Source organism: Solanum verrucosum, unplaced genomic scaffold (genome assembly GCF_900185275.1).
Source record: "Solanum verrucosum unplaced genomic scaffold, falcon-dt-bn FXZP01000084.1, whole genome shotgun sequence".
NCBI classification, from domain to species: Eukaryota; Viridiplantae; Streptophyta; class Magnoliopsida; order Solanales; family Solanaceae; genus Solanum; species Solanum verrucosum.
This window is the reverse complement of record NW_026019846.1, coordinates 392,323-405,988: the sequence shown is the minus strand read 5'-3', so window position 1 is coordinate 405,988 and position 13,666 is coordinate 392,323.

The window sequence follows — 13,666 nt, the reverse complement described above, 5'->3', positions numbered from 1 at the left end:
ACAAGGCATAAACCCACATACTTTGATTGTAGGGTTAACAATGGAATTCACATAAATTCATCATAATATCATGAATCAACATTAAATTAACCATAAATAAGTATTATCCAACAAATTGGAATCATACCCAACTAAATCCACACATTGGAAGCAACTCTAGCTTAGATTGGGGTTCTTCACAAATTTGGAGAAATTTTGGGGGACTCTATGGGTGGAAGAACCCATAGATGAATAAGCTAAACATACCTTTACTAAAATCCTAACACAAGCCTTAAACAATGGATTATTTTTTCTTGACCCTAGCTTCAAGCTCTATGTTCTTCTTCTTCAAATCTTCCGTTTTCTAGAGAGAGAAATATTTCAGAAAAGACTAATTTGAGGATTTAATTTGGGTATTGTGAAAAGTGACTTAAAATGGGAGGCTAATGACAAAAATTACCTTATATATGTGTATAAAATTCCAATAAAATGACCCCCACTTAAAACTAATAAAAATGGAATTTCCTAATTTGACCCTCATTTGGCAGCCATGGTGCTAGGCATCACGACTTGACTCAAGCGCCATGGTCCTGTCTGTGGTTCCTTGGGCAGTGGCTCGCCCAATGAGTTTTGGCCTCAACTAAACATTGGCATTACCACGAGAGCTCCCACGATCCGTGGGGATGGTCATGGTCTCTTAGGCAGTAGCTAAGCTTCCTGGCCTTGCCTCCCACATTTCTAAGGGGACTTCACGAGCCCCTTCACAGACCATGGTCAAGACCACTGGTCGTGAACCTTGGGCAGTGCATGACAAATTAAAAGTTGGGGCAGCCTTGTCCTTGGGCAGTCCAGAGACGGGGGTAGTGGACATGTATCCAGAGGTATGGAACACTCTCAAGTTCCATAGAGTCAAAATTGTCACCAAGCCTCAAGGCCCTTAGATTTCTACTTAGGTCCAAGAGTTATATTCGGCCTACGGAGACTAGGTACCAAGAAGGAAGAAGAAGGGCAGTGCTTTCAAATCAGTAGATTTTGTGATAGTTTGCGGCAAGAAGGTTAATTGCGTCAGTGACTACATCAATTTCATTTTTGGGGTTAGCCAAAACATCATTTGGAGACCCCTTGCCTTGTGCTTGATGGAGATGAGGCATTACATGACCCAGGAGATTTTCAATCAGTTGGATGGATCTAGTGTGAGAACCACTCATCTGGTTTAGCACTTCTACATTTTCTCTAATCTTCTCCAGCACTTTATCTTGCTCATTTAGCTTTTGAAGAATGGTTACTAACATATTTTCGACATGTTTATTCTCAATGTCCATAGATCTTCCCTGCTCAACAAGTGGTCTGTATTTGGTCTTCTCTTTGGACATCACCTACAGTTCCTTAACGTTTTGGGTCAAGTTACCCATCTGACCCAGCAAAATGATCAATTGGTAGTCCTTCTTAGTATCCTTGTTGGTTTTCGCCACAAGATCAAGGAATTTGGCTACGGTCTCATATGGATATTTCTCACGACCACCTGACATAATTTGGTCGACTAACCCTCTATTTTCGGGATTTAGACTCCTATAGAAGCCTTCTAGTAGAACTAAATCGGGGATTTCATGAGTTGGGCATTGTATCAATAGTGTTTTAAACCTCAGCCACGACTCATGAAAAGGTTCTCTTTTTAGATGCTTGAAGTTCAAGATATGATCCCTGAATCTCATCACTTCGACTGGGAGGTGCTCCATTGGTCCACCATCTCCATCATGTATACTCATTATCCTGGCTCAACACACAAACAAGCAAAACAAAACTACAATTTAGATTAGTAACACTAAAACTAGAAAGAATCAAAATTTTTTATTCAACTACAAATTCCCAAATAACACCACTCCTCGGCAGTGGCGCCATTTTGATGCTTATTGTGACCAATGACACTAACCCATGGTACGAGTGTCTATGATCGTCCATAATATAGTTACCCACCTAAAGGTTAGGGCCGTGTCCCAATGGAGTGGTTTTGAGAATTAGTATAGAAATAAAATTTAGTTCAAACTAGTCGTAGCTAAAGACATTAACGATTAAAAACATTGTAAATTAGAAGCGGTGACACAAAGGTGTCAAATATCGATTTGAGGGTTTAATCACAAGTAGTAAAAAAAATGCAAATAACAAGAAAATCAAGTATGGGGACAAGTTCTTGGGGTGTGACCGCAATACAAGTTGAGATAAATCGTTGGGTGCATGCCTTCGACAGGAAATTTGCAAGATAATAGTGACTAGGCTAAGATTTAGATGGAAATAAGTTCCCTCTCAGGAAACTTACCCCGTTTCAAATGCGTTCCTCTCAGACACCCATTTACCGCATGAAGGCCAGCCTATGCCTTACCCCACTCACTCTCTCGAGCTGAGTGTTAGGATATGGGACTAGGGCTCACCCTCTCGGGCTGAGCCTCATGTTGACCCACTCCTTAGGCCATCAATCTAGCTGTCTTGGTTTTGCGACCTCTCTCCCTCTCGGGCAAGCCAAAAACACATGGGTGGTTTTGTATTTGCAACTACAAACCCATTAAATTAAACCACAACCACTAGGTGAAATCACCATTAAAATACATCTAACCTATCAGCAAGCAAGACCCAACAACAATATTAACACATATTTGCTAAATCACACCCCAAGAATGGTGTTTTTAGCCACACATAAAGAAATAACAAAATACACCTATAATGATACTAAAATCAAATGGGTATAATAAATTAAACCTTGATTTAAGCAAAGGAACAAGAATGTAGAAGACCCACTTCCAACTTGGGGAAGATGAAATCATTTTTTCATCAGGTCTCCCAAAACCCTCTCCAAACTTGAGAGAAAATATCCAAAAATTACTATTCTATTCTGGAAATTAAAACTAATGTTCGACTCTTTAAAAATTAATAACAAGTTTAGTATTTATAGACTTCAGAAAATAGTGTTGCCAGATCTTTCGGCGAGGTTAGTCGGAATCGCCGATTAACTCGGTGATTCACCCTTTGGTGTAGTTCATCGTCGTCTTGCACTAGACTTCAGTGTCGTCGTGCTCTGAGTCCTTGGGCGGTATAGTACTACTTTAAAGAACTTTTCGGTGAAATGCCGACTGCTTTTTTCATCATGTTTTTTATCGTCCTCTTTCAGGGCTTTGCGTACTGGAACAAAGGGCGGAGTGCGTCCATTCGGCGAGTCACCAAGTGTGCTTGGCGATATGCACGCTTCAACTTATTCGTTCTTTTCAGCCTTTTTTTGTTCCTTTTTGCGCCTAAGTGACCACGCTTCCACCAAAACCTCAAATACCTGAAACTTAAGAGTTTTCATCAAATATTAAGACAAAATAAGCATTTGAGGATACTATTTCTATCAAAATAACCCCTAAATGAGTCAAATTTGTGGACTCATCAACAAATAGAAGAGATACTCTCACGCATTTTTCACAAAGTCTAAGAACACGACAGAGTGTTGAAATAGATAATACAGAATGTCTCAATGCTAAATCAGATTATTACTTCTCAATCTATATCTATTAAGCTACTAGAGACCCAAATGGGCTATATTTCGTCTCATCTCAACTGAAGACAACAAGGGGGGTTTCCTAATGATACTATGGCAAACCCCAAGAATGAAGCTTGAGTGGTTACATGTGTCGTGCCATGACGGTAACTAAGGCGCTTCTTGAGAGGCAACCCATGTTTTTATTGCTTTGTGTTTACTTCTGGAATAATGGGTGTTGATTTTGTAGGTTGAAAAATGGGATGTGTTGAAAAGGTGCAGATTGGCAAGTCAAGAGTCCAGTCGGTGACATACCGAAGAGGTCAGCGAGCCCGTCTTGGACCGCCGTTGGGCTCAGGAAAATATTAGTTTTGAGTCTTTAAAACTCACCGAGCCTATGGACAAATCTGTGACTCACCGAATAGGTCGGCGTGCCCAACTTTGTATGTCATTTGGACCACCAAGTTTAATGGAGATCCTGTAAAACTCAGCAAGTCACCACTCAGCGCATCACCAAGTGGTTTGGCAAGGACATCTAATATCACTGAAAAGACCGTGAACTGAAAGGTTTTAAAAGTCTAAAGGTTTAAAATATTAAACTCCTTCATATTCCCTCGTTTTATCCTCATACAATCACACCTACACTCTAAATTTTCTATATTCTTGCATTTTTATCTCTTTTTGCTCTTTGTTCTTATGCTCGGATTTGGATTTCATTCCCGTCTAGCTTTTCAAACTCTTCATTCTGTGTAAAGTTTGGTTTTTCGAACCCCGAACTCTTGAATTGTAGTTGAACTTGAAAACAATTGTTTGAATCTTGTTGATGTGTGTTGGGCCTGTACTGAAATAGTAGTAGTTGTGCTAGTTCACTTATTTTAGTGTCATAAATGTGCGTAAATTGATTAAAATGTTGATTTCCCAAATTTTGTGCATTAAAATAGATCATAAATTGTTGGGTTGCAGTAAATATTTTTTGGGTCTAGTTAGGTGAAGTCTAAGTAACCCCGATTGTGCTAAATGACGTACTTTTCACAATGATGGAGCAGTTGACGTCATTCTTAAGTGTAAAAGTCATCAAATGACCAATTTAGGCCAAACTTGGTAAGTCTGAGTACCCCGGTGACATGGGTTGAATGGGTCTTAGTTTAATTGCATATATGTTTTGTTTGATTTTGTTTTCGGGGGTTGCAGGCTTGATTTTGGGAAACGGGGTTCAAATTTGGCACGTTGGGTAGTTTGGCAACTGGGTCGAGCTCGCCGAACCGTTCGGCGGTTCACCAACATCCCCCTTGATCGCCCTAAATTTTGTGTTTTGCCTGAGTTAGATTCTGTATCTTTTGGCGGAAAGCCAGAGCTCGCTGAGTTTACTCGGCGATTCACCAAAAGTCTCCCTTGATTACCCTTTCTGCACCCTTAACCCCTAAAACACACTGTAACTTTCGGCGGGCTACTCTGAGCTCGCTGAATGGTGTCGGTGATTTACCGAAAGGCCCTGTATATCGCCGACCTACCGTTTTTCTGGAAAATTTTGAAGCAAGACCTTTCGGCGAGCCCGATTCGGCTCACCAAAGTGACTTGGCGACTCACTGATCTGTTCGGCGAATCTTTCTTTAACCTATTTTATGCATTTTTCTTGAATTATTTCTAACTTTTTCCGATGTGTATTGTAGATATGGCTAGGATAAACTTGGACCAGAGTGGTATGCCTCCCCGCAAACGAGCACGGGCATTGTTATTAACGAGGGACCAGTTGCTCATTCTAAAAAGGGTAAACAGGCTACTCTAAAAGGAGGCAAGGGAAAGGGAATAACCCCATAGCTGAGATACTGGAGCATAACTCTGGCAGTTATGGGGAGTCCTTTGTTTCTCAGTTTGCATTGTCTGAGCCTGAGGATGACCAACCTCTTCAATCCCTCAAATCTAACGAAGAACTATAGAGAATGGTATCAGAGCTATATTGGATAGAAGTTATGGAAGATATAAAACTATTAGAACAATTAATGAAGGAAAATTTATATATGTACCATTTTTCGTAGCGGAACTGGTAGCTGAGGGATTCATAGAAGTGGTAGTGTGGTAGATGGTAGTGTGAAATTCATGGTAAAATGTAATATTATTTATTGTAATATTCTTCCGATAGTTGTTTTAATCTGAATATTTCTTTAATATTATTTATGATATATTCAAGATATAACATATCTTCGGTTCTTTGGTACATAGATAAATTTTCCTCTATTAATTGTTCTAGTAGTTTTATATCTTTCATAGATTCTATCCAATATTGTAAATATTCATAATTCATTTTAATCTGAATTTATTTCTAATAAATCGTACCATTCTATTCTTTCGTATTCTAAATCATGTAATTCTATTTCATACCATTGTTGGTCCAATATATCTTCTGGTTCGTTATTAAATATTTTTTCCCATATGATTCTTCTTAATTCAATTATTTTTATATCTTTAAGTATATATAATATTAAAGTTTCATAGTTTTTTATCATTTCATTATGAAGGTAAGTAGTCATGTTCTTTATTATGCAGATTTTTTATTTCAAATTATTCCTTCCTATCATATTCATAATTGATTAAATTCATATTAGATCATTATGAACTAGATTATTTTTATCATGTTTTCCTGTCACTACTAGCATCATACTTTAGTGGATACTTTCTTCTTATCAGCGCCTCAACTTTGTTTACTCCCCTAAACGGCTTCCTTGCCTACCGGTTTCAACATTAGGATGGCATAGTATAGAAGTTTTCTCCCTGTTTCCAGTGTGCTAATAAACTAGAAATCATGATTCAAATAATTCTAATACATAATAACTAACATAAATTTATTCAATCATATATATGATATTCAGGAATATATGAAATTAGTTCTGCATATTTTTTGAACAATATACCTTTGCCTCTTGCTTAGCCATGCTATCTGAAATATATGATTGGATTTCAGATTGTTGTTCCATTAACTTTTAAGTATTTTTATATCTTAGTGGAGAGAGTGTTTATAAGAAAGTTTTTATTATGTTAGGCAATGACTGCCTTATAACATTTACATCGGATTCCTTATATAGACATACAAACTTACTATTCTAAATACTTATCCTAACACGTTTTTTACGCGTTTTTTACACCTGTCCACTACTATTTACTACTATTCATGACTACTATTCATGAATAGTTCCTATTTTATCTTATTAAAACTTATTTACACCTAACTTTTACACTTGTCTAATATGCACATGCATGCTACTTTTTACTTTACGACTTTTATTTACAATCTACACTATCTACATTTGTCATTATTTGATGACAAAAGACCCATACCTACTTCATATCTACCTTATGACACATATCTTTACATATCTTGACAACTTTACATTATTACATATCTTCCTTCCGTTCTTATCTTTTACATAACTTTTTCCGCTCTTATCTTCTTCTTGTTTTCTTCCACGTTAATTATTCCAGCTGGACATGTGGAATTATATTATCTTCTCCGTTGCACTTTGAACATATATGGTCCGGATATTTATGACCAATTAGTTTACAATATCTGGTTAATAATTCTGCTGAAATAAATCCTTCTTTTAATGCTCGTGTCGTAGGTCGTTCTTCTGGCTTAAGTAATGATAAAATCCATCTCTGGACTTCATCCATATCTGTTTTCCTTAGCTCTCTTGAATTGGAATAAATCATTAACTGGTCTCTTGCATAGTAGCTCCATATAGCATTTCCATTTAAATAATTATTTGCTAACTCTTGTATGATAGTTGATATACCAATTATTCTTTTGTTGGCATAAAAACTTGGTATCTCTCTTTTGCATATCTCTTCTTGTTGTCCGATATCCTCGGGTATAATCATATCTTTAGTCAGTCCTATCTTGATAACCTGTATTGGAGGTTTTATCTCCTCGTATAATATCTCCGCCGGTGCTGTATAGAATTTTTTATAAAATAAATTTCCTTTCGTAACTCTTTTGTACGTGATGAATGCTTTGCGTAGTTCTGGTATTCCATTAACTTCTTCTCCGTCATATGTGTATACGGTATTTAACAGTCCGTAGTTGTAACATGTTCTTACTAAATTCGCGTTAGTTTTTGGTTGTGCAATTAACTTGTTATATCCTTGTAATTTTTGTGTCAAATAATCTTGGTTTGGTTCTTTTGTAGTTGATCTGGGGTTGCGGTTTAAATAGGTTTGAATTTTGTGGATATTTTCAATATAGGTTCGTGTAATGTAGTTATATGTCTTTTTCTCATTTTGGTTTTGTAAACTATCTGCGTATGTAGATGTTTGTGGTTCTATAGACACATGTCTAGGTGTCCTTTGGGTGAATGGTTTTGCAAATAGCTGGTTTAATTTAGCATTTTTATGTTGTTTATCGCTAACTTGTTTGCTTGTACCTGCAGCTGTATTTAAACAAACGTTATGGGTTTTAAGGAGTTTCCCATCGTCTCCTTTTAGCTCTGGGTTTTTTTCGTTTTCCGGTCGACGTAGCTCCGCATTTTTATAGTCATGCTGCTGACTAGCTTTAGACTTCAGATTATCTTCATTAGTCTTTAGCTTTTGTATCTCGTTGTCCACACTGTCCATACTGATACCATTTTTCGTAGGAACTGGTAGCTGAGGGATTCATAGAAGTGGTAGTGTGGTAGATGGTAATGTGGTAGGTAAGTATTTTATTTTAAAAATTTTATTATAATATTCATTTCCTAGGTGTCTTAATCTTGATATCTCTTTAATGTTATTTTTTGGTAGTGTGAAATTCATGGTAAAATGTAATAATATTTATTGTAATATTCTTCCGATAATTGTTTTAATCTGAATATTTCTTTAATATTATTTATGATATATTCTAGATATAACATATCTTCGGTTCTTTGGTACATATATAAATTTTCCTTCATTAATTGTTCTAATAGTTTTATATCTACCATAGCTTCTATCCAATATTGTAAATATCCGTAATTCATTTTAATCTGAATTTATTTCTAAATCGTACCATTCTATTATTTCATTATCTAAATATAGATCTTGTAAATCTATTTCATACCATTCTTGATTCAATATATTTTCTGATTCGTAATCATTAAATATTTTTTCCCATATTATTCTTCTTAATTCAATTATTTCTATATCGTTAAGTATGTATAAGATTAAAGTTTTGTAGTTTTTTATCATTTCGTCATGCATATATGTAGTCATGTTCGTTGTCTATGCAGTTTTTATTTTCAAATTATTCCTTCCTATCATATTCATAATTGATTAAATTCATATTAGATTATTATGAACTAGATTATCTTTATCATGTTTTCCTGTCACTACTAGCATCGTACTTTAGCGGATACTTTCTTCTTATGAGCGCCTCAACTTTGTTTACTCCCCATTCAAATAATTCTAATACATAATAACTAACATAAATTTATTCAATCATATATATGATATTCAGGAATATATGAAATTAGTTCCGCATATTTTTTGAACAAAATACCTTTGCCTCTTGCTTAGCCATGCTATCTGAAATATCTGACTGGATTTCAGATTTATCCATTAACTTTTTAAGTAATTAGTATCTTAAGAGAGTTTTTTGAGAAGAGAGTTTTTATTTATGTTATGCAATGCCTGCCTTCTAATATTTACATCCGATTCCTTATATAGACATACAAACTTACTATTCTAAATACTTATCCTAACACGTTTTTCACATCTGTCCACTTACTATTTACTACTATTCACTACTATTCATGAATAGTTCCTATTTTATCCTATTAAGACTTATTTACGCCTAACTTTTACACTTGTCTAATATGCACATGCATGCTACTTTTTACTTTACGACTTTTATTTACAATCTACACTATCTACATTTGTCATTATTTGATGACAAAAGACCCATACCTACTTCATATCTACCTTATGACACATATCTTTACATATCTTGACAACTTTACATTATTACATATCTTCCTTCCGTTCTTATCTTTGACATAACTTTTTCCGCTCTTATCTTCTTCTTGTTTTCTTCCTCGTTAATTATTCCAGCTGGACATGTGGAATTATATTATCTTCTCCATTGCACTTTGAACATATATGGTCCGGATATTTATGACCAATTAGTTTACAATATCTGGTTAATAATTCTGCTGAAATAAATCCTTCTTTTAATCCTCGTGTCGTAGGTCGTTCTTCTGGCTTAAGTAATGATAAAATCCATCTCTGGACTTCATCCATATCTACTTTCCTTAGCTCTCTTGAATTGGAATAAATCATTAACTGGTCTCTTGCATAGTAGCTCCATATAGCGTTTCCGTTTAAATAATTATTTGCTAACTCTTGTATAATTGTTGATATACCAATTATCCTTTTGTTGGCATAAAAACTTGGTATCTCTATTTTGCATATCTCTTCTTGTTGTCCGATATCCTCGGGGATAATCATATCTTTGGTTAACCCTATCTTGATAACCTGTATTGGAGGTTTTATTTCCTCGTATAATATCTCCGCTGGTGCTGTATAGAATTTTATATAAAATAAATTTCCTTTCGTAACTCTTTTGTACGTGATGAGTGCTTTGCGTAGTTCTGGTATTCCACTAACTTCTTCTCCGTCATATGTGTATACGGTATTTAACAGTCCGTAGTTGTAACATGTTCTTACTAAATTCGCGTTAGTTTTTGGTTGTGCAATTAACTTGTTATATCCTTGTAATTTTTGTGTCAAATAATCTTGGTTTGGTTCTTTTGTAGTTGATCTGGGGTTGCGGTTTAAATAGGTTTGGATTTTGTGGATATTTTCAATATAGGTTCGTGTAATGTAGTTATATGTCTTTTTCTCATTTTGGTTTTGTAAACTATCTGCGTATGTAGATGTTTGTGGTTCTATAGACACATGTCTAGGTGTCCTTTGGGTGAATGGTTTGCAAATAGCTGGTTTAAGTTAGCATTTTTATGTTGTTTATCGCTAACTTGTTTGCTTGTACCTGCAGCTGTATTTAAACAAACGTTATGGGTTTTAAGGAGTTTCCCATCGTCTCCTTTTAGCTCTGGGTTTTTTTCGTTTTCCGGTCGACGTAGCTCCGCATTTTTATAGTCATGCTGCTGACTAGCTTTAGACTTCAAATTATCTTCATTAGTCTTTAGCTTTTGTATCTCGTTGTCCACACTGTCCATACTGATACCATTTTTCGTAGGAACTGGTAGCTGAGGGATTCATAGAAGTGGTAGTGTGGTAGATGGTAGTGTGGTAGGTAAGTATTTTATTTTAAAGATTTTATTATAATATTCATTTCCTAGGTGTCTTAATCTTGATATCTCTTTAATGTTATTTTTTGGTAGTGTGAAATTCATGGTAAAATGTAATAATATTTATTGTAATATTCTTCCGATAATTGTTTTAATCTGAATATTTCTTTAATATTATTTATGATATATTCTAGATATAACATATCTTCGGTTCTTTGGCACATATATAAATTTTCCTTCATTAATTGTTCTAATAGTTTTATATCTTCCATAGCTTCTATCCAATATTGTAAATATCCGTAATTCATTTTAATCTGAATTTATTTCTAAATCGTACCATTCTATTCTTTCATTATCTAAATATAGATCTTGTAAATCTATTTCATACCATTCTTGATTCAATATATTTTCTGATTCGTAATCATTAAATATTTTTTCCCATATTATTCTTCTTAATTCAATTATTTCTATATCGTTAAGTATGTATAAGATTAAAGTTTTGTAGTTTTTTATCATTTCGTCATGCATATATGTAGTCATGTTCGTTGTCTATGCAGTTTTTATTTTCAAATTATTCCTTCCTATCATATTCATAATTGATTAAATTCATATTAGATTATTATGAACTAGATTATCTTTATCATGTTTTCCTGTCACTACTAGCATCGTACTTTAGCGGATACTTTCTTCTTATCAGTGCCTCAACTTTGTTTACTCCCTTAAACGGCTTCCTCGCCTACCGGTTTCAACATTAGGATGGCATAGTATAGAAGTTTTCTCCCTGTTTCCAGTGTGCTAATAAACTAGAAATCATGATTCAAATAATTCTAATGCATAATAACTAAAATAAATTTATTCAATCATATATATGATATTCAGGAATATATGAAATTAGTTCCGCATATTTTTTGAACAAAATACCTTTGCCTCTTGCTTAGCCATGCTATCTGAAATATCTGACTGGATTTCAGATTTATCCATTAACTTTTTAAGTAATTAGTATCTTAAGAGAGTTTTTTGAGAAGAGAGTTTTTATTTATGTTAGGCAATGCCTGCCTTCTAATATTTACATCCGATTCCTTATATAGACATACAAACTTACTATTCTAAATACTTATCCTAACACGTTTTTCACATCTGTCCACTTACTATTTACTACTATTCACTACTATTCATGAATAGTTCCTATTTTATCCTATTAAGACTTATTTACACCTAACTTTTACACTTGTCTAATATGCACATGCATGCTACTTTTTACTTTACGACTTTTATTTACAATCTACACTATCTACATTTGTCATTATTTGATGTCAAAAGACCCATACCTACTTCATATCTACCTTATGACACATATCTTTACATATCTTGACAACTTTACATTATTACATATCTTCCTTCCGTTCTTATATTTGACATAACTTTTTTCGCTCTTATCTTCTTCTTGTTTTCTTCCTCGTTAATTATTCCAGCTGGACATGTGGAATTATATTATCTTCTCCGTTGCACTTTGAACATATATGGTCCGGATATTTATGACCAATTAGTTTACAATATCTGGTTAATAATTCTGCTGAAATAAATCCTTATTTTAATGCTCGTGTCGTAGGTCGTTCTTCCGGCTTAAGTAATGATAAAATCCATCTCTGGACTTCATCCATATCTACTTTCCTTAGCTCTCTTGAATTGGAATAAATCATTAACTGGTCTCTTGCATAGTAGCTCCATATAGCGTTTCCGTTTAAATAATTATTTGCTAACTCTTGTATAATTGTTGATATACCAATTATCCTTTTGTTGGCATAAAAACTTGGTATCTCTATTTTGCATATCTCTTCTTGTTGTCCGATATCCTCGGGTATAATCATATCTTTGGTTAACCCTATCTTGATAACCTGTATTGGAGGTTTTATTTCCTCGTATAATATCTCCGCTGGTGCTGTATAGAATTTTATATAAAATAAATTTCCTTTCGTAACTCTTTTGTACGTGATGAATGCTTTGCGTAGTTCTGGTATTCCACTAACTTCTTCTCCGTCATATGTGTATACGGTATTTAACAGTCCGTAGTTGTAACATGTTCTTACTAAATTCGCGTTAGTTTTTGGTTGTGCAATTAACTTGTTATATCCTTGTAATTTTTCTGTCAAATAATCTTGGTTTGGTTCTTTTGTAGTTGATCTGGGGTTGCGGTTTAAATAGGTTTGGATTTTGTGGATATTTTCAATATAGGTTCGTGTAATGTAGTTATATGTCTTTTTCTCATTTTGGTTTTGTAAACTATCTGCGTATGTAGATGTTTGTGGTTCTATAGACACATGTCTAGGTGTCCTTTGGGTGAATGGTTTTGCAAATAGCTTGTTTAAGTTAGCATTTTTATGTTGTTTATCGCTAACTTGTTTGCTTGTACCTGCAGCTGTATTTAAACAAACGTTATGGGTTTTAAGGAGTTTCCCATCGTCTCCTTTTAGCTCTGGGTTTTTTTCGTTTTCCGATCGACGTAGCTCCGCATTTTTATAGTCATGCTGCTGACTAGCTTTAGACTTCAGATTATCTTCATTAGTCTTTAGCTTTTGTATCTCGTTGTCCACACTGTCCATACTGATACCATCGTACTTTAGCGGATACTTTTTTCTTATCAGCGCCTCAACTTTGTTTACTCCCCTAAACGGCTTCCTCGCCTACCGGTTTCAACATTAGGATGGCATAGTATAGAAGTTTTCTCCCTGTTTCCAGTGTGCTAATAAACTAGAAATCATGATTCAAATAATTCTAATGCATAATAACTAACATAAATTTATTCAATCATATATATGATATTCAGGAATATATGAAATTAGTTCCGCATATTTTTTGAACAAAATACCTTTGCCTCTTGCTTAGCCATGCTATCTGAAATATCTGATTGGATTTCAGATTTATCCAT